Source organism: Camponotus vicinus, unplaced genomic scaffold (assembly GCF_025532165.1).
Source record: "Camponotus vicinus isolate PSW18456_S1 unplaced genomic scaffold, iyCamVici1.0 SCAF_3, whole genome shotgun sequence".
In the NCBI taxonomy this organism is placed as follows: Eukaryota; Metazoa; Arthropoda; class Insecta; order Hymenoptera; family Formicidae; genus Camponotus; species Camponotus vicinus.
Window position 1 is genome coordinate 4,967,763 of NW_028141967.1, and position 19,005 is coordinate 4,986,767.

General features: G+C 38.9%; 1 protein-coding gene and 1 long non-coding RNA gene across 2 annotated transcripts in view; both read left to right on the top strand.

The window, feature by feature from the left end:
• Window positions 1-19,005, top strand: part of Nlg-4 (neuroligin 4) — a 235,304-nt gene that overhangs the window by 28,963 nt on the left and 187,336 nt on the right. The window lies entirely within an intron of this gene.
• LOC145969239 (uncharacterized) lies at window positions 3,652-5,744 on the top strand. The gene is made up of 3 exons (XR_014437986.1): window positions 3,652-3,847; window positions 3,917-4,027; window positions 5,423-5,744. It is a non-coding gene; the product is annotated as an uncharacterized LOC145969239 (long non-coding RNA).

Below are 19,005 nucleotides of genomic sequence, written 5' to 3' on the forward strand. Positions count from 1 at the left end.
CCTGCCTCCTCTCCATATACGTTTTAACGTCAGGAAATGTAAACTACCACCGAAACAACGGTGTTACCGAGTCGGTGGTTGGCAGTAGCGCGTATTAATTGGCGAATCAACGCGTGTTACATGTATCATATATACATCTGCGAAATTTAATTACGGTTCAGCTGACGTGCCTAGTGCTTTTTGAACATCGCTACGCAACGAGTGCGAGGGAAAGGGGGAGAGGGAGGGGGCGAGGCTCGAATTTGTACTGTCGCGCGGATCGTGTTGCAACGAGGTGTTACGTCCGACGGGGAATTGTATTTTAAAGCACGCGGACATCCTGGCTGCGTCGCAATTTTATTCCTTTTTTTTTCATTTTTATTTTATTTTATTTTATTTTTTTGTTGCAACCGCCTGGATACTACTCGACGCGTCGTCACGCGTTAGGTCAGAATTTTGTATGTCGCGAATTTTACAAGTGCGCGTGTACACGAGACGAAACTGAGGACGAATACGATTTGCGTTGTCAAAAGCGATTTTTCGCGGCGATTCCATTTGCCGAAAGTTAGGTTAGGTCGTACGATTACTTGAAATGCAAAACGAATAGATTGAAGGCGAAGCGCCATTTTATACAGAATTATTACCGGGAGTGGAGAATGGAGCAAATTGTGAATCATCCTGTATAGAGCGAGAATCGTTACCCAATTAGTCATGCGGAAAATGTGACCTGTATTCACTTGACTATTGCAGCCATCTTTAGATCGATGACTCTCTTTAGAAACGCAGTTGCCCGTTAAACGATGCATACATGCATTCATCAAGGTTCCATAAATGCGCCTCGCTACTTAAACCTTATTATATTCCACAAATTATCTTGCAAATTATCGCTTTAATTAATGGGAACCTTTAATAATAATCGTTCGAGTCTATATAATTGGCAAATGTTTATATTACAATTTGCACGACACCGATTATTATTTTTCTTCCGACATATATTGTAGTCTTAAGTAATAAGCACTTTGAATTTTGCGGCAGTTTCTTTTGGTTCCTGAGATAACGTTTTAAAATATTGTAAAAGTAACATTTTCATAAAGGGCTGTTTCAATGACTTTAATTTTGACATGTTTTTGAAACAAAAATAAATATTTAAATGTGCACATGGACAGGAGAAGAGCTAAGCTCCATTCCGAAAAAACTAACCTAATCCAATCTATCCAATTTCAATTTAAAATAAAAAACTAGGCTCGGGTTAGGTTAGAATTTTGTATTATTTAAATTGTAATTAGTGCGTATTTAGAAAAATAAACATGTGGGAGGGAAAGGTGGCTGAACCTCAAAAAAAACCTAACCTAACTTAATCCAACTAATTTAATTTTAATTTAAAATAAAAAACTAGACTCGGGTTAAGTTAGAATTTTGCATTACTTAGGTTATATAATTAGTGCGTATTATTTAGAAAAATAAGCACGTGGGAGAGAGAAGTGGCTGAGCCTCGAAAAAAACTAACTTAATCCAATCTATCTAATTTCAATTTAAAATAAAAAACTAGGCTCGGGTTAAGTTAAAATTTTGTATCACTTAGGTTATAATTAATGCGTATTACTTAAGGGAAAGTATTATCTACAACATAATCAATGCTGTGTAAATTAATGTAAATTAATGTAAACATCGTATAATTTTGATAGCCGACGATTGTCGACTGATTAAATATATATTTCTTAAATTTTTAATTTATTTTTCCATGCTTTCTCCCCATTCAACTCTCACAGAGGACGCACGCTATTCATATTCTAGAATCTACATGATTCTTCAATATTTCTCGATTTCTGTTATTCTCGATTTTATTCCTGAATTATTACTCGCGGTTTCGAGCATAAGCGAAACGTGAACCCCCGTAAGCCTCCTCTATGTTCGCTTTTAGACGAGGAATAAACTCTAAGTAAATAGAATGTTGTCAAAGAGAGGCACGAATCGGCAATGGCGGTCGTCGGTGTTTGTGTTTGCGTAGGTCTCTCTTTCATGGCTGGTGCGCATGCAGCCTCTAAAATGAAATCGCTCCCCCGTCGATCGCCGATGCATTCGCGTGCATACGTACACTTCGCATTTCCGTATTCTCTATAATGGCCGCCGGAGGCATCGGCAGGAACCGATGCATAGGCATACAATAGAGGATTGTAACACGCGACGTTTCGTGAATTTCATTACCGTTGCGTAGCAGCAAAGCGTACGTTTTTCATCCTCGATCTCTCGCCGATGCATTACCACATTGGTCGTATTCATGTCGCCGCGAATCGATAACGCTCAGTGCTTCGAGAGTGTCGTCTCGTCCCCGCGAAAATATCCAAGCTGCGAGGTGCTGTTGGTAAATTGTACCATATCTCTCGGATGTAGCATGACACAGAGACAATTTTATTCCGATTCTTTTTTTTTCAGCTCTCTCTGTACACAGAGAATGTATGCGCAACATTTAAATTTCTTTTTTTCCCTCCCTCTCTCTCTCTCTCTCTTCCTCCTCGTTCAATATCAGTTTTCACAAGGGAGATGTAGATCCAAAACCTTGTTTCACTCCCGCGTAACATCTCGTTGTGTTTTATAATTTTTCTCTTCTCGCAAAATAAAAATATCGTAGTTTGATGCGCGCGATATCAATATTTTTCGGATGCGGACGAATTTATTTCATAGATCGGTTAGTCTCGAAAAACTCTCTATCGTAGTAGCGATCGTAAAAGTCAGCGGGGAGACTGCGAATCATAAAAGTATAAAGTGACTCCACTTTATTTATACGAAACGTTCGCCGCGAAAAGAAGGGTAGGGGAGGAAGGGGGGAGATCTTTGCTAATCCGATGGACCCGGATATCGTTTCGTGTCGTCGCGGGGACTTGGGGGTTGTCTTCCGGCAACTTCTTCGGGGATGAGATACTTTTAAAGCTCCAGCTCGCGGACGAACGTCTGCGATTAATGAACTCGACGTACGATGTAACTCGTGTATACGCATGTGTATGTGTGTCTGTGTGTGTGTGTGTGTGTGTGAGTCGCTGCATTCGACAGGGTCGCTAGAGAGTACAGCACGTTATCGATTAGATAGCCGATAAAACGAACGCGCGTTCCCGGCGCGCGTGTATGTATCGTGTGCGTATGTGTGTGTGTGTATGTGTGTGTGTGTGTGTCTGAGGTGGACTGGTGTTCGTGTACAACGCGGCCTTCTTTAACACTTTGTACGCCGGAAGCTGCAGCGGGAGCTTGATCGAACGGCGATGCCCGTTGTCGCTGATGTACGTAACCTTGCCGGGAGATTGATTAAATTGCGAACTCGCGCTTTTTCCCAGCCCCGCCCAGGCTGATTGCGAACCCTACTTTTTAGCGGCGACCAGGCGATTTTAAATCACGGCAAACTCTACCCTTTCGTATGATTAAATACTGTTTATCCTGACAATTTGCGAGAGACAATAGAATCGGTATTGTTAGGTTAGGTTAGGAAGGATAGGAGGTACTCGTCAAAATTATTATAAATATTAGAAATATAATATGAATTTTTTTTAGTAAAACAACACAAGATATTCCTATTTTAAATCTCCAATTCATAATTAAATGTCTATTTTTAACACGAGCAGGAGAGAAATATTAGAAAAAGACATTATCAGGGATACACTTAAGAGTATCCATGCAGTTGTCATCATTGAAATCCCCGAGGGCACTCGCGAGATTATCGTCTGCGACAATTCTTGCCTCTCAGCTCGATTTTCCTCGACCATCCAGACACACCGGAGCTCCTTCCCGGACGATTTATTCCTAGGATAAATTCCTAGGACTATGATCTATACGTTATCTACGCAGCGTAAAGCGGGAGCCTTAAAAGAAGGTTACTGAAGTAGGTAATCTCTATTCAGATCGCTACATTCCCCGGGTGCGCATTCCATTTACACGTCGTAAATTTCAGGGAGGAGCTGCAGCGATATTCCGATGAGGAGAACTGCCGTTACTGCCGACCCGGAAATCGTCTCCGAGTTTTCTCTCGCGCTCGAGGAGACTTAAAACACTTTTCAACGGGGTGCGTCCCAACTTGAAGGGCTCACCGTTCCACTCGATCCACCCTAAAACTTTACGTATCACTCGAATGGACGACGTGTCATCTGACCGACGAACTCTCAGCCCTCCCAGCACATCTCAGTCTTTTACGTTCGGGATTTAAAATGGCCTTACCGGACGACGTGTTTTAAATCCCGAGAGGAAGTGCCTTATCACACGCCGGTTTACCTTCCTGCGCGTGCGGTCTAAATTATACGTTCCTCGATACGATCTTGTACGCGCGGAAGCGTGGTTTAAGGGTGACGGGGGAAAGGAGGAAGATGGCTTTTTTTCGAGTAGATAGAACGCGGGTTAACTCAGATATTCGAGCCCCCGAGGGACGATAATAAACTCACCGTAACGAGATTAAAGCCCGTATGTGCGTCCGTTTTTTTCTCCTTTCCTTCTTTACGTATATTCAGAGGGAGGAAGGATCTCGGGTCCAGTTGCTCGCTCGCCTCGTCCTTCCCAGAGGCGTCCGGTCAGCGCAGGAAGCTGCGGACGGATGTCGAAATTAAGGTAACGGCGCACTTTCTCTCTGACATTTACGACGACAGGAGCGACTCGGCTTTGCAAGGAAATCACCATAAAAAATGTAAAGCAGCGGTGAAGCTTTGAATGAGGCTAAATGCAACGCCGTCGTCGTCGGAATACTCGAAAGAAATCTTGATCCTTCTGGCTACGGATTTTTTCCTGTAAATGCGACCGCGTCGAGATCTTTCTCGTTAGGACAAGTTACTCCAATTTGACTCCTTTTAACCGGATGAAATCCCAGGCGACGAGTTGGAGCTGATGCAATATTGAATAGATGCAGTAATGAATGAGGTATTGAAAGGATTGACGAACCCTCGGACATCGCTTTTCCACACGCGACGTACGTTGCATACGGAAAATGTAAAGGACGTTCAAATTTAACGGCGTCGAAATTTTCAGACACATCTATCTTCACCTGGCGGTGTTTCATGTGTTCCGAATTTTCTAAAAGTGTGCGTTTTTCTTTAGAATATTTTCTCGATTCGAGGCTGGTCGATTTGAAGAATTGGTTTTCCAACCCCAGCATTGTACGTCTCTTTTTAAAGAGAGAAATAGTTGCGGGTTTCTCGTAAATTGGGGACGCGGTTCGAGAGGCAAAAGCCGCGCGGTAGTACAAATTACTGCTAACATTACCGAAAGCGATCCGGGATGCATAAACGGCCCGTGTTCCCGAAACCTCAATGGCACGAACCGCGAACAATGCGTGGCACCCTCTTCGTCGCTCGCACCCCCGTAACGCCCGCGAACCGCAGATCCGTTAGGAGCGCATGTACATGTGTGTGCGTATGTATGTGTGCGCCCGAGAAGCCCGAGATAAACCCTAATTTTTCATATGATCAATTAGATCGCGTCGATCGAGGACGGACAAATGGCGATACAATGGGGCGAAGGGTGAACACGTGGGGGTGAAGGATGTCAGACCGAAGGGGGAAAACAAATCGACGGTGTCGAGGGGGTTGAGAGATAAATACGTGAGATCTATCATGTTCAAGACCCCGATCATCCGCGATGGAGAAAATGCACGAGGCCAGCGAGGTTACCGCAAATGCGTTACGTCTTTAACTCGGTTTCCCGAGGATCCAGGTGTACTAGGAAAATAGAATCGCAGCTACGTGAGGCTGGGATATAATTGAGAAGGAAATTTTCGTGAGTGTAAAAACCTACGACTTTTTTATTTATTATATAGGGTGTTTCTTAATAAATGCGAAAAATGTTAGGGAATGATTCTTTGTCAAATATTAAGAAGGGATTTTTTATATAAACATATACTCCTACATCCCTCCCTGTGGAGTTACACTCCTCTAAAATTGGGGGTAAAAATTAGGTTTTTATTTTTTAGGTTTTTATTATAATTTTGTTTTTGTTGCAATTTTTCCAACATTTACTCAAATTTTATTTTTATTTTAAAATTTAACTTCTCGTAATTCGAAACCTATGCTATTTAGCATCGTGCTGTGCACGATAACGTATTTTATTTTTTTTTTTTTGAAAACTACTGATTTTATGAAAAAAATTAAAGAAATAAAAAAGTTTCTAAATAAATCAAACTTTTTAATGCATATTTTTAGATGATCATATTCCGGCCCATTAAAAAGTTCTAATAAACAATTGAATAGGGGTTGCTAGTTTCATCCCCTTATAACAATACGAGGGGCTGAAAAAGATATTAATAAATAACCTTTTCACTAGTAGAAAATATCCACCTAATTTCATTTTTTTAACTTGTTACAAATTTGAGAAAAAAATAAAAACCTAATTTTTACCTTCATTTTTGGAGGAATGTAACTCCACAAGGAGGGATGTAGAAGTATATGTTTATATGAAAACCCCCCTGAATTTTCGACAAAGAATCATCTCCTAAAATTTTTCCCACTTATTAAGAAACACCCTGTACATTTTATACTTTTATTATTCGTCCTGTCTTGACCTTAATTTTGACATTTGGAAATGTACAGGATTCAAGAGAGACGTATTCTCGCTTCTCCGTAGATTACCTGTCCGTTCCCTCCTCGGAATCAGTAATTTGCGGTCCATGATTCCGTAGTTATCAGCTTGAATGTAAATTTGCACGAGACGGAAATATCGACGGAAATATATCCATCAATAATATTTTATTCGGGTTGAATCGGATATATATATACATATATATATATATATATATATATATATATATATATATATATATAATTTTTTTTCATTATCTCGCGCTCGATGGATTTTCTTGGTATCGAATATTTTTCAAACACATATCCGCGAGCGATCTCGATTCTCCGCCGAATCCGCGAATTTATTCGCATCACGTTACAACGTTAATTACAAAAACAAAACGTTTATCGGCTGCGGCTACAAAGCCACTAAGCCCCGGCAATAAAAATGTCTCCTAGGCGGCTTCATGCTTTGGTCAAAGTGCAGCTGCGGCATTAAACCGTACGTGCACTTAAAAGCGACGCTTAAAGAGAGCAAAGGGATGCCGGGTAAAAAGGCCAGGAAGCTCTCTCGGCGCAAAAAAGTGGGATAAATTGGGGCAACTGCTCGTAACGTTTCCTACATCGTATCGACAACGTGCACGAAATACGTGTGCGATCGGCCGCGTCTATGTGAATGACGTGTAACACACGGGGGATAAACCGCATCAAAGGGTTCCAACTTTTTTGAAAATCCTGCCGACCGATCGCATGAGTCATCATTCTTTGATCGGTACAGTACGAGCAAATATTTTCCGAAGATGTACCAAGAGATCCTAAGGATCCTTCCCTTTGACGATAATCCTTCAATAGTGCCCGTCTCGATCTCGAAGATACCATATCGCGTTAACCTTTCTTCCTTGAATTAGCCTTGGATCCTCCATCAAGAGTATTAATGCCTGTAAATAGTAGCTTCGAGACTTGAAATTCCTCGGATTCGAGGAGGTTCTTAAACAACAGGAGGTTTTAAATGACGAATAAATTTTCTCGATCCTCCTAGGCTCTCCTTAACCCCTTCACAGTCCAGCGAAAAGAAACTTTCCGTGCCAAAAGTGTATTGAAGAAAAAAGTTTTTAAAATTGCATGAATACGTCAGTATAAATATTATTGAGGTCGCCGAATCCGAATCTGAAGCCAGAATTACAAAATTCAAAATGGTGAATCCAATATGGCGGATCAAAATTCAAAATAATTTTGGATTTCAATAAAAATGTGTATCATTTTTGGGGTTGCAAAATCCAAACCTAATATCAGATTTTCCAAATTGAAAATAGCAAATCCAATATGGCGGACCAGAGTTCGAACAAATAGTTGACATACATAAAGGTTGTATATTTCTCTCTTCAATTATTTTTAAATCCCGCTCTCTGCCGAACCCAGAGTCACGAATCGAGGACGTGGCGGTTATTGACTCCGTTAAATTTGCAATTTTTAATTTGGAAAATCTGATTAGATTCGAATTCGGCGACCCCAAAAACGATAAGAAATCTATTTTTATTCAAACCCAAAATTATTTTGAATTTTGATCCGCCATTTTGAAGTTCGAAATTCTGATTTCAGATTCGAATTCAGCGACCTCAGAAACCTTAAAATACTCAAGGACAATCAAATCGTAACAGTAATAACATGTTTTTTTCAAGATGCTCCTATAGGGGCCATGAAGCAAAAGTGGCACGAATTTTTTTGGCCCCTATAGGGGTCCCTGACAGTGAAGGGGTTAAGACGTTTCTAGACATATTGCGAAGAACTTGATCTCTCGCGGAACTTTAAATTTTGCAATCCACCTCTCTCTCTCTCTCGAGCCCTTCACCTCGAGACGTGGAAGATCTTTGAAGCTTTGTATTGTCAGATCCATGCACCTCGGACTTTAGGAACCCCCCTTTCCTCCTTCCCCCCCGCAGGGGTTATATTCTCTTGAAATCCATTTCGCCGAAAGTGCTCGCCTCAATTTAAACGTCACCGAGCCGGGAAATATCGCGGCAATTTTTGCGTTTCGCCAAAAACGCGGACGCGAACCGGAGGAGAGATTCTCCCCATTCAGTCCCACGGCCATTTTCTCTTGGTCCGATATTCGGTATGCATAATCTAAAGATACCTACCTATAACCTGCCGACGAAAAAGCGCTTCGTTGGCCGACCACCAGTGGGAAATGAGAATAATTTATATTCAAGTAGATACCCTCTCTCTCTCTCTCTCTCTCTCTCTCGCCTCTTAAATCGAGCCTGTGTTTTTCCCGCGCGCGATATCGCGGTCAGACATTAACGTTGCCGTTGAAATAGAGTCGTTCCGGCGAAAAATTTACATGCAAAGCGTTGAAATCGTCCGCTCGTCCTCAGTCTCGTTAAGGTCCTCGTTAAAACGATACGAATTCTCCGAACTCCCCGCGCCACGCGTTATCCTTTCGCGTAGAAAAGTCTACGCATTTGTAGCCGCCTGTGGAAAGTGGCATGCTTGGAGAATTCGAGTTTCCGATGCGAAGCGTGGGTGCGGTAAATATATTTGCGCAAACTTTGCTCCGCAAAATATGCGCCACTTTGCAACTGCATGCGATACATTTTACACTCGCCATCCGACGTTCTCAGATTTCTCACGTTTCGCGACGCGTACACAATATCGCGTGCCCTTCTAAACCAATTCTGAAATAACGAACGGCATTTCGCGCCGGGAATTAAAAGCCTGTTTGTGCGCGCGTATGAAAGAATTGGCGACAGTCCTCGGGGATGACGCGTGTTTTCGCGATACGTTTTTTTTTTTTTTTTTGCCGTAATGCCGGTGGTATCTTTGTAAAAAACCGGTATCCGTTAAAACCAACATCAACTCGTTCCGCATGGACGCGTTAATAGGAAGCGCGAATCGATCGCGACGCGCGTAACGAAATCTACGAGCGCGACGCTTTTAATATGTCAAAGCGCGGCGGAAGCGAGCAACGGCAGAGGGTCATCTTTCAAAGGGTTCAGTTCGCCGTAACAAACGCATTATTGCCGTTATAGTTGCACCGAGTGATACAGACAAATTATATTCCGATCGAGTATCTCTATATCATTAGCGTTCTTCCTTTTCCCGCTCTTCTCAACCCCCTACCCCTCCTCTTTTGTCTAACGATGCGTTGAAAATGATTGCGTTTCGTTTCTCTCTCTAACGATTTGCGCGCATTACGCGTTAAAAATACACGCATTATCGCGGAAAATGCGCGATTGTTCTCTCTCCAACCCCCTCCCTCTCTCCCTCCCCGTGCTCATTAATCGGATCACTGCGTTCGCGAAAATATTGTAATTAATGCGACACACAGGTCGCTTCACACGCGCAAACAAATCACCCTTCGATGCGGAAAAAAAGACCCCCAAAAGGGGGGTCATTAACTATTTTACATGCCTCGGAAATCTGGATTTTAAATCGTCGCTGCAGAAGGAGATTGTAAAATTAAAAATTAAAACTGCGATTTGAAATTAATGAAATTTCAGACGGCGAGCGAAAAGAAAAAAATAATAATGAGGGGATTTAAAATTCGGGACGAAAAATTTAAAGCCGAGAGAGGGAGAGAAGGTGCACGAAGTGCGTCGCGGGCTTTTACCCTGTATACATCAGCGGTAAATCCCGAAACGGCGTACTCCGGGAATGGTAGAATCTTGTTTCCGCTTTTATTCGAGTGGCTAATTAAATCCGAGATATTGTGCCGAGCGTAAAATTACTACTTGCAACGATGTCTGAGAATGAATAAGGAGTCGGTCTGAATGGCGGAGAAATTCGTCTCTGAAAACCCTGGCACGGCGAACGCGCTTGAATTTCACGAGCAAGAGCGAACGCACTCGGCCATTGATTATAGTAACACAATTATGCGCCTGTATAGAAGCCAGGCTCCGGGAGCACCTCGAGGAGCTCGAAGATTGTGAAATCTTTAGGTGGCTTCGTTGCGAGCTACATAATTAATTGACTTTTTAGACAAACTTGGCAATTAAGTCATTATTGCGACAACGAAGTATTATAATGAGGACTACAAGGACCCCCGGCAGTTTCATTCGGGGCTTTCGGATCCGCCGATTGTAAGGATAAGGGAAGAACAGAGGCGCACGGGGCCATTAAATAAAATGAAAAACTATAATAGGCATTGAAATTGCTCCGTAAATGTATACACTTGGAAAAGAAAAGCAATCTATGACAATAGAATTTCACGATTAATCAAGTTTGAGAAATTATATATTTAAGTTTAAATTTCATTAAAACAAACATATACAATTATAAATTAAATACAACTTCTATCATTGTTATTATTGCGGAATAATTCTTTATGAAATGTTTTATTTTTATTTGTGATACTTGATACAATTTTCAATTTTAATTAATGCTGGGGTAAAAATGAGCATCGAAACGACTTCAAAATTAATAATCTTTATTGACTCAAAAATCAATCTCTCCCCTTGTCGAATAAACCTGCAACAAAACGAGACCAAGAATGGCGTCCCATTTGATGTCTGCGGGCGACAATACCTATTTAGTTCCCGTTGGATTGCGGGGTGAAAACAAGAAGAGAAGGGGCGAGCGGAGAAGGAAGATGGAGGAAGAGGATGGGGGATTCGTTTTCGCGAATCTCTGGCCTAAAAGCAGAGGGTCGCGAACATAACACGAAGGGGAAAAGATATGCAAAGTGACGAGCGTTTTATGTAAAAGGACCTCTACCACCAATTCACTTTCTGCCAGGCTTATCGTTCACTCCCCTGCTACGACGCCTCACCCCTGAAGTAGCGCCCCTTATTTATCGCACGAAGCCTGCGTATAACGACACACTGTGGCAGACGTCGAATGGATTTCGGCGATGTTTATACGAGTTTGATTAGAAAGCTTATTTGTCAAGCGTGACATATGTGCGATAGAGGAAATGAAATGAATGTGTGGGACGAACGGGAGGGATTTTAACGAGGATACAGCGTGGATTTCAAGTCATTAACTTAATTGATTAATTTAATCAAATGTTGTCTCTCTCGAGCCTTCTATTTGAACTTTAATTAAAATTTCGAATATGTATTATAAACTTCTGTTAATCTTTAAAAAAAAAACTTGGAAACTCTACAAAGTTGTAAACAAAATAGATATGCAATATTTTTATTGTCGCGGATTTAAAAGAACCATATTTGCTGATAAATTGCATGGTTAATTTTTACAAGTAGAAAGAAAAAGAGAAAAAGCGACAATCGTGCTTTGTGATTTTGTTTTCAATGTTGAATTTTCCTAAGTGTATATATTTTTATAAAATTTCTTAAAACTATGACGCAATGGAAGCGTTCGATAAAAAAAATTGTATTCCACATAAAAATATAAAAGTGATTAGATTGAAAAGCGTTATTTTTTTTTGTTGAATTGTATTATAGTCGATGCAGCATCGGTTCGTTTAAAATCTCAAAAAGCACTGTGAAAATGCAACATTGCCGGCCTTTGCAAAAAGCCGGAAATCAATTTGTGCACGTTATGCAAAAATCACCGATAAATCCAGCCACCGAAAAAAAGAAAAAAAAAAGAAATAAGCCGCTACGAGAGGAGAAATAAAAAAATGGAGAAATTGCGTTCACACGAAACATCGGCGAACACACGCGTGTCGAAGGAAAACGTAGGATAAACAGCGTTGATTAGCGATATTGTTCAAGAGACGCGGAGCCGGTTCGCGTATTGTGAATACCATTGCTACTGTACTCAATCTGGCTTAGTCTGGCTATCAAAGCAGTGGATTACGTTTATGCGCACTTGTAATAGTAGAGTCCCTGGATACGCATATAGTGATATGACGTTTGCATCCGTATAATACCTCCATTCGTGCAGCATAATATTTACAACGGTTGAAGGATACAATACTGCAGTTTTGAAAAATTTTAAGATGCAACCAGATATTCCTAACAATTAGACTTTTTAAAACCTGCAGTAAAATACCGAGAGATGAATCATCATTTATTAGCCGCCCTGGGAGAGCATCCCCTCAAGTGCTGACCGCATTTCATTGCATGAGAGTACGATAATTAGCTGATATTGCGATAAATAATGAGTCGAAAATTATGTATGTGTTTATATAAATATCTTGCACCGAGAAAAAATAAGAAAATTATAAAATTTATACGAGATTTTCTTAGATTATAAAATAATATCGATTAAACAAAGGGGGAAAAAGGGAAGAGGGAATTTATTATGAATCATCTATTCTGTTTAATAACAATTTTTAATTCTTGATAAGATGTATTAACGTCTCTCTTTTGAGCAATTCATATTTTACTCTATATTCACTTGTCATTTCCTACCCTTTATTTTAAGATCCAAAACATGTAGAATAATTTCTAGCCAATCAAAATGATCAACCAAGGAGAGCGGGACGCGGAATTAATTCTTTCTGAACGTAATTATTAATCGGAGCGAGGCGCGCGCTGAAATCCTCCTGACAGTTGCGACAAGACTTCGATATAACGCGCAGCGGCTCGACAATTTCCGTGAAACTTTTCCAATTAAATTTTCGCTGTTCTGGAGAAAAGTAATGCGGCCCGGAGCCGCTGCGAACTCGTCCGGATGCGGACGAGACTCGCGACGACGCTCGGTGATTGATGGTTATACCCGTTTACCCCCGGTAAGCCGCTTTTTCCCCGCTAAATTCCTGCATAAGTACGTCGAGCTCTTCGCCCCGTAATACCTTCCACTTCCGGTCGCGCCTCTTGTCAACGATACATTAGCAAAACAGGCTTTGGGAGTGAAGATTGTGACGGAGGAAGTAGAGAAGATTAGACAGATTGTGAGGGAGAAAAGATTTTTTGTGTGTTTCGGCAATTTCTGTAAATGTATCTGGAATAAAATGTATCTAGAATACTCAAGCTCTTCTCAATTTTGATTTTTGCATATTCTTTTTATTATTAATTTAGCTTTTGATTTAATTGTAATCTTCATTTTAAGAGATCAATTGTAATCTTCATTTTAAGAGATCAATGCGTCACGTTATCTAAATTTTAATTTTAATTTTAATTTTGAATTTGAATTTGAATTTAAATTTGAATTTTTAGGTATATATGATATTACTTTGTACTTTTACTTTCATTTATTTATTTTTTCTTTATCTAAAGATTTTATTCCATGCTGTATGATTTATATGTATTATTGTAATTTTAAAAATTTTTAAATAAGTCTTAAGTAAATTTTAATTAATTTCAATATTATTGTTATTTCTTATAATTTATTGTATGATGATCTTTACTTTTATTTCAAATATTCTGAGATATTAAACATTTATGACAGTTTTACTTTAGATGTTTAAAAAAATAATGTAATATATTTTAAGAAATGCATAAATAATGTATTATAAATAATAAAAATAATTTAATATATTTTAAAAAATGTATTTAAAAAATGTAGGAAGCCATTCAAAACTGTAAGGTACAGATTAATGAATAATAAACAATAAATAGTAAATAATAAGTAATGAAAAATATATCCTTAAATTTTATTATATTTTTTCTAATAAAAGGATATATAAAAAAATCAAAATTGATAACATTAATATTCCTTATAATATTAAATATCAAAAATATAATGTAGCCATATAATATTATATGACATTAAAGCTTTAAAAGAGAATCATATAATGCATTTTAAAGATACTAATATCAAAGATATTTTAAAAAATGTATTTAAAAAATGTAGGTCGCCATTCAAAGCTATAAAGCACAGATTAATAAATAATAAAATAATAAATAGTAAATAATAAATAATGAAAAATATATCCTTAAATTTTATTATATTTTTTCTAATAAAAGGATATATGAAAAAATCAAAATCGATAAAATTAATATTCCTTATAATATTAAATATCAAAAATATAATGCAGCCATATAATATTATATGACATTAAAGTTTTAAAAGGGAATCATATAATGCATTTTAAAGATACTAATATCAAAGATATTTTAAAAAATGTATTTAAAAAATGTAGGTGGCCATTCAAAGCCGTAAAGCACAGATTAATGAATAATAAAATAATAAATAGTAAATAATAAATAATGAAAAATATATCCTTAAATTTTATTATATTTTTTCTAATAAAAGGATATATGAAAAAATCAAAATCGATAAGATTAATATTCCTTATAATATTAAATATCAAAAATATAATGTAGCCATTTAATATTATATGACATTAAAGCTTTAAAAGCGAATCATGTAATCTCGTATTTTAAAGATACTCTAATATCAAAGATATTTTACATATTTATTACGTACTATCTCAGTTGTACTCGTATTACGTGATTTTATGATACTGACATCAAGAATTTATAAGCAAGAACTAACCAAGAAAGGCAGTGGGACAAGATTGTTGCAAAATACAAGAAGTATGGGAAGTTTTAGCTTGGCAGGAGACCATCTGCGTTCCTCTCTCAACCGCAGTATAGTTATTCGACAAAACCACATCGAGATGTATTTCAGAATATTTCTCACCTCGCTTCCGACTCTGTTACCACTTTCCATATTATCGCCATACCAGATGTTAACAAACATTCCAGATCTACGCCATCGTAGATCTGAATCTCATCTTTATTAATCTCTCCAAGACCGGGCGAGAAGGCCAGTTGGAAATTTATCTCGCTGCGAGACGCGTTCCGCGATATATTATCAATACACAAAGGACATTATAAATAAATTGGAATATAAATTTAAAGTCCGGCTCCCTTTACGTGTGTGCGAATGTGTGTGAGTGGGGTAGCGCGAGGTTATCGGGTAGCGTCGACGAGCCGACAAGAAAAATTGCGGCCGTCCTGCAGGCAGCATGTAATTAACTCGAACAAGTCCTTTCATGTTTTTTCTCTCTCTGTCTCTCTCTCAGCCCCTCTCCTCCAGGTTCTCCTTTTTTCTTTACGCGTAGCAAGAATTGTCAGAGCAGCAGCGTTCGCAGGCAGCCACGGCTGACACGGACAAAGACCGCAACGCCGCGGCGCCGCTTTGTTTCGCACAAAAGCCTCGCGACGCGTCCGGGAGCGAGGAAAAATAATGGGGAAATGTAATAAATCGCGTGATTAATTAACCCACATTTGCCTCGGCGAGACGCATCCGCCAAAGGACACTTGTTCTCGTCGCCGGATCCGCCGGATACACTCGGATGTCATTATTTTATTTATAACGCGGTCAAAGATGTTTACGCGCGCAAATGGCTGAATTAATAGTCACGGGAGTCCGTATCTTATTGTTAGTAAAATAAATAGTTTTAATATAATCTAAAATATGAAATAAATAATTACAAATTAATATAATAAAATAATTTTAATACAAAATAAAATCAATAACTTTAATGTAATATAATAATTTTAATATTCTTTAATATGGAGATGTATTATACAGGGTGCTTCTCAATAAGTGCGAAAAATTTTAGATGATTCTTTGTCGAAAATTAAAGGGGGTTTTTCATATAAACATGTACTCTTACATCCCTTCCTATGGAGTTACACTTCTCCAAAAATAGGGGTAAAATTTAAAATTTATTTATTAGCTTTTTAGGTTTTCGTTATAATTTTGTTATAATTTTATTTTTGTTCCAAGTTTTCCAACATTTACTCTAATTTTATTTTTATTTTAAAATTTAACTTCTCGTAATTCGAAACCTATTTAGCATCGTGCTGTGCACGATAACATATTTTATTTTTTTTTTGAAAACTACTGATTTTATGAAAAAAATAAAAGAAATAAGAAAGTTTCTAAATAAATCAAACTTTTTAATGCATATTTTTAGATGATCATATTACGGCTCATTAAAAAGTTCTAATAAAAAATTGAATAGGGGTTGCTAGTTTCATTCCCTTATAACAATACGAGAGCTGAAAAAAATATTAATAAATAACCTTTTTACTAGTAGAAAATACCCACCTAGATTCATTTCTTTAACTTGTTCCAAATTTGAGAAAAGAAAAACATAATTTGAGAGGGATGTAGGAGTATATGTTTATATGAAAAACCCCCCTTAATTTTCGACAAAGAATCATTTCCTAAAATTTTTCGCACTTATTAAGAAACACCCTGTATTTACATAGATTGGTGATATTAGTAAATGATGCATAAAATTATCTGAAAATTTCTGTAATCAAGGATATGTCGGGGGGATATTTATTTCAATTATATTTAATACTCATAAAACACAGAGGAAGAGGAAGATAGATGTTTTTTTAACACGTTTCACGTAATTGAAAGGAAAATAATATCCGACGCGCTGAAAAAATAATAAAATTCTCACGTGTCAATGGGTAAAGTGGGAAAATAAATTGAGAATTAACGTCAGAGGAAGATCGAGCGGATCGATACGCGTGACTCTTGTAATTCATCTGATACGTATCTTAAATTTCGTAACATCACTATTTTCGCTCCGCGCGGTAATAAATAGCGGTTGTCGATGAAACGCGATTCCGATCGGTCGGCCTGTTTCGAAGCCGTTGACGAAGTATTACGACAATCTCGTAATTACATCGGCCGTTGGAACAGATGATATAATATAGCGGGAGTGTTATTACGGAAAACGCGGGCATTCCGTCCCGCTCCCTCCCCCGCGTATGGATTGATTAATAATACACGGCCACCGCTACGGCGACGTAATTAAATTTGTCAGGCGTGAAATCTGTACCGCGTGTGTTATTTCGATTTTACGCACGTCGCATAGATCACGTGGAACAACGATCCTTACACAGGTCAGCCGACACAACGGACGCGTCCCATCGCAATGACACGCATAATTCTCAGGTGCACAGGCGCGATATCGACGTATTTTCCGCCCGTCCGCAATAATATTAAACGATTCTTCCTCTGCTGCGAAATTTAATTAGAAATGCTAAACGATTTTTTAGCAGTTAACTGTGTTGCTCGAATTATAGAGGCTAAGTCTGAGCTAAATCAGTATCGGGGAAGATTAAAAATACGAATTTTGCCTCTCTAGTTAGTTTAATATTGTAAATACACCTTTTGCTCTTCGCGCAAAAAGAAGTCCTGCGAAATCCTTGCTAAACGAAACATGAGCTGAACCAGTCGAGGTATCGATCAATAGTCTTCGCGAATCGTAACCTCGATTGAAGACTGCGGTCCTTTGATAAGCCCGCTGTCTTATTCCCATTCGACTTTGGTGGTTCAACTTTTCGTCGGTCACATGCTCTATCAAGTTTTCTCTTTTTCTCTCCCTTTCGCTTGGAGAGGAAAAGACCCAACTCGATCTCGCCGGGAAAATAATAAAAGAAATTCGTTTAAAATTCACGAGTCACGCTTTCCGATCAAAGCCTCCATTCGATTCGAGCGTTTAAGGAGCCCGGGATCCCAATGTTGGGATCTAGAAGAATTCGGATCTTGGAAATTCTAAAATCGGAAAGAAGCCGCGATACGCAAGTTTAGAGAGATCAAGTGCCAGAAAATTTATATTCTACACAATCAATGTCGAGGAGCTAATTTTTTATCGACATTCGCGGAATAAATTACTCACAATGAAAACGGAACTAGAAAAGTTGGAGATGGAGATAGAGATTGTCGATGTCAACGTGACGGTAATTTATTCAGAAAACATTAACGTCACCTTTTTCCGGCCCTTTTTCAGGGTGACTTGAGAACGATTAGTCAGCAAAGTTTACATTATGCACGAAGACGCTTCCGATAACATTGAGGCGTAGCATTGAGACGCGATAAGCGCGGAGTTAATTCGGCCAGGCGCTATCACGCTCCAAAATCCGAATCCAAACTGCTCCGGGATGCGACGGTCCGTTGAATGTTTGACCGCACAATATTTGATACCGCCGTCCGTAGATATCCCACTTCCCGGATCTAATCGTGGCTCGACCCAGATAATGGCTGACAGAAGCAAAGCTGCAGAATTGTTCGCGATTTGAACGCACACGGGTTTCGAAGCGAAATTCTACGTGCAAAGTGCATGTAGCCCTCGCTGCATCAAATTTACACGCGGATTTCTTCGATATTTGATAATTCCTCGCGATTACGCAATATTAAATGGTAAATCATGCATTTACGCAAATGCACGTGTGTTCTTTGCATAAAGTTAATTCTATTCTGCCGTTAATTTCGAACACATATATATGCTTAGGGGTAAAATATTTAATGGACTACGCAGGTGAATTGATTTATCGATACAGCCGATTTAAATGAATTAAACTTGAAATATGTAGAGTGTATGTGTGTACGAGGGTGGTTTGAAAAGTCCGTGCAAAAATGAAAACTACTTAATTTTTCGGGATACACTTTTTTATTTTTCAACGTAGTCTCCTTTTAGGCTTCGTTCAACGCTGCTCCAGTTTGTTGATCCCTTCCGAATAATAGGATTGGTCCAACTCTGCAAAAGGCATTCTTTTTCGCACTCACCTCCTCGTTTGAATAAAATCTCCTTCCCGCCATCCATTTCTTCATATTGGGGAACAAGTAGTAGTCCGAGGGAGCCAAATCTGGAGAATAGGGGGAATGCGAAACGAGTTGA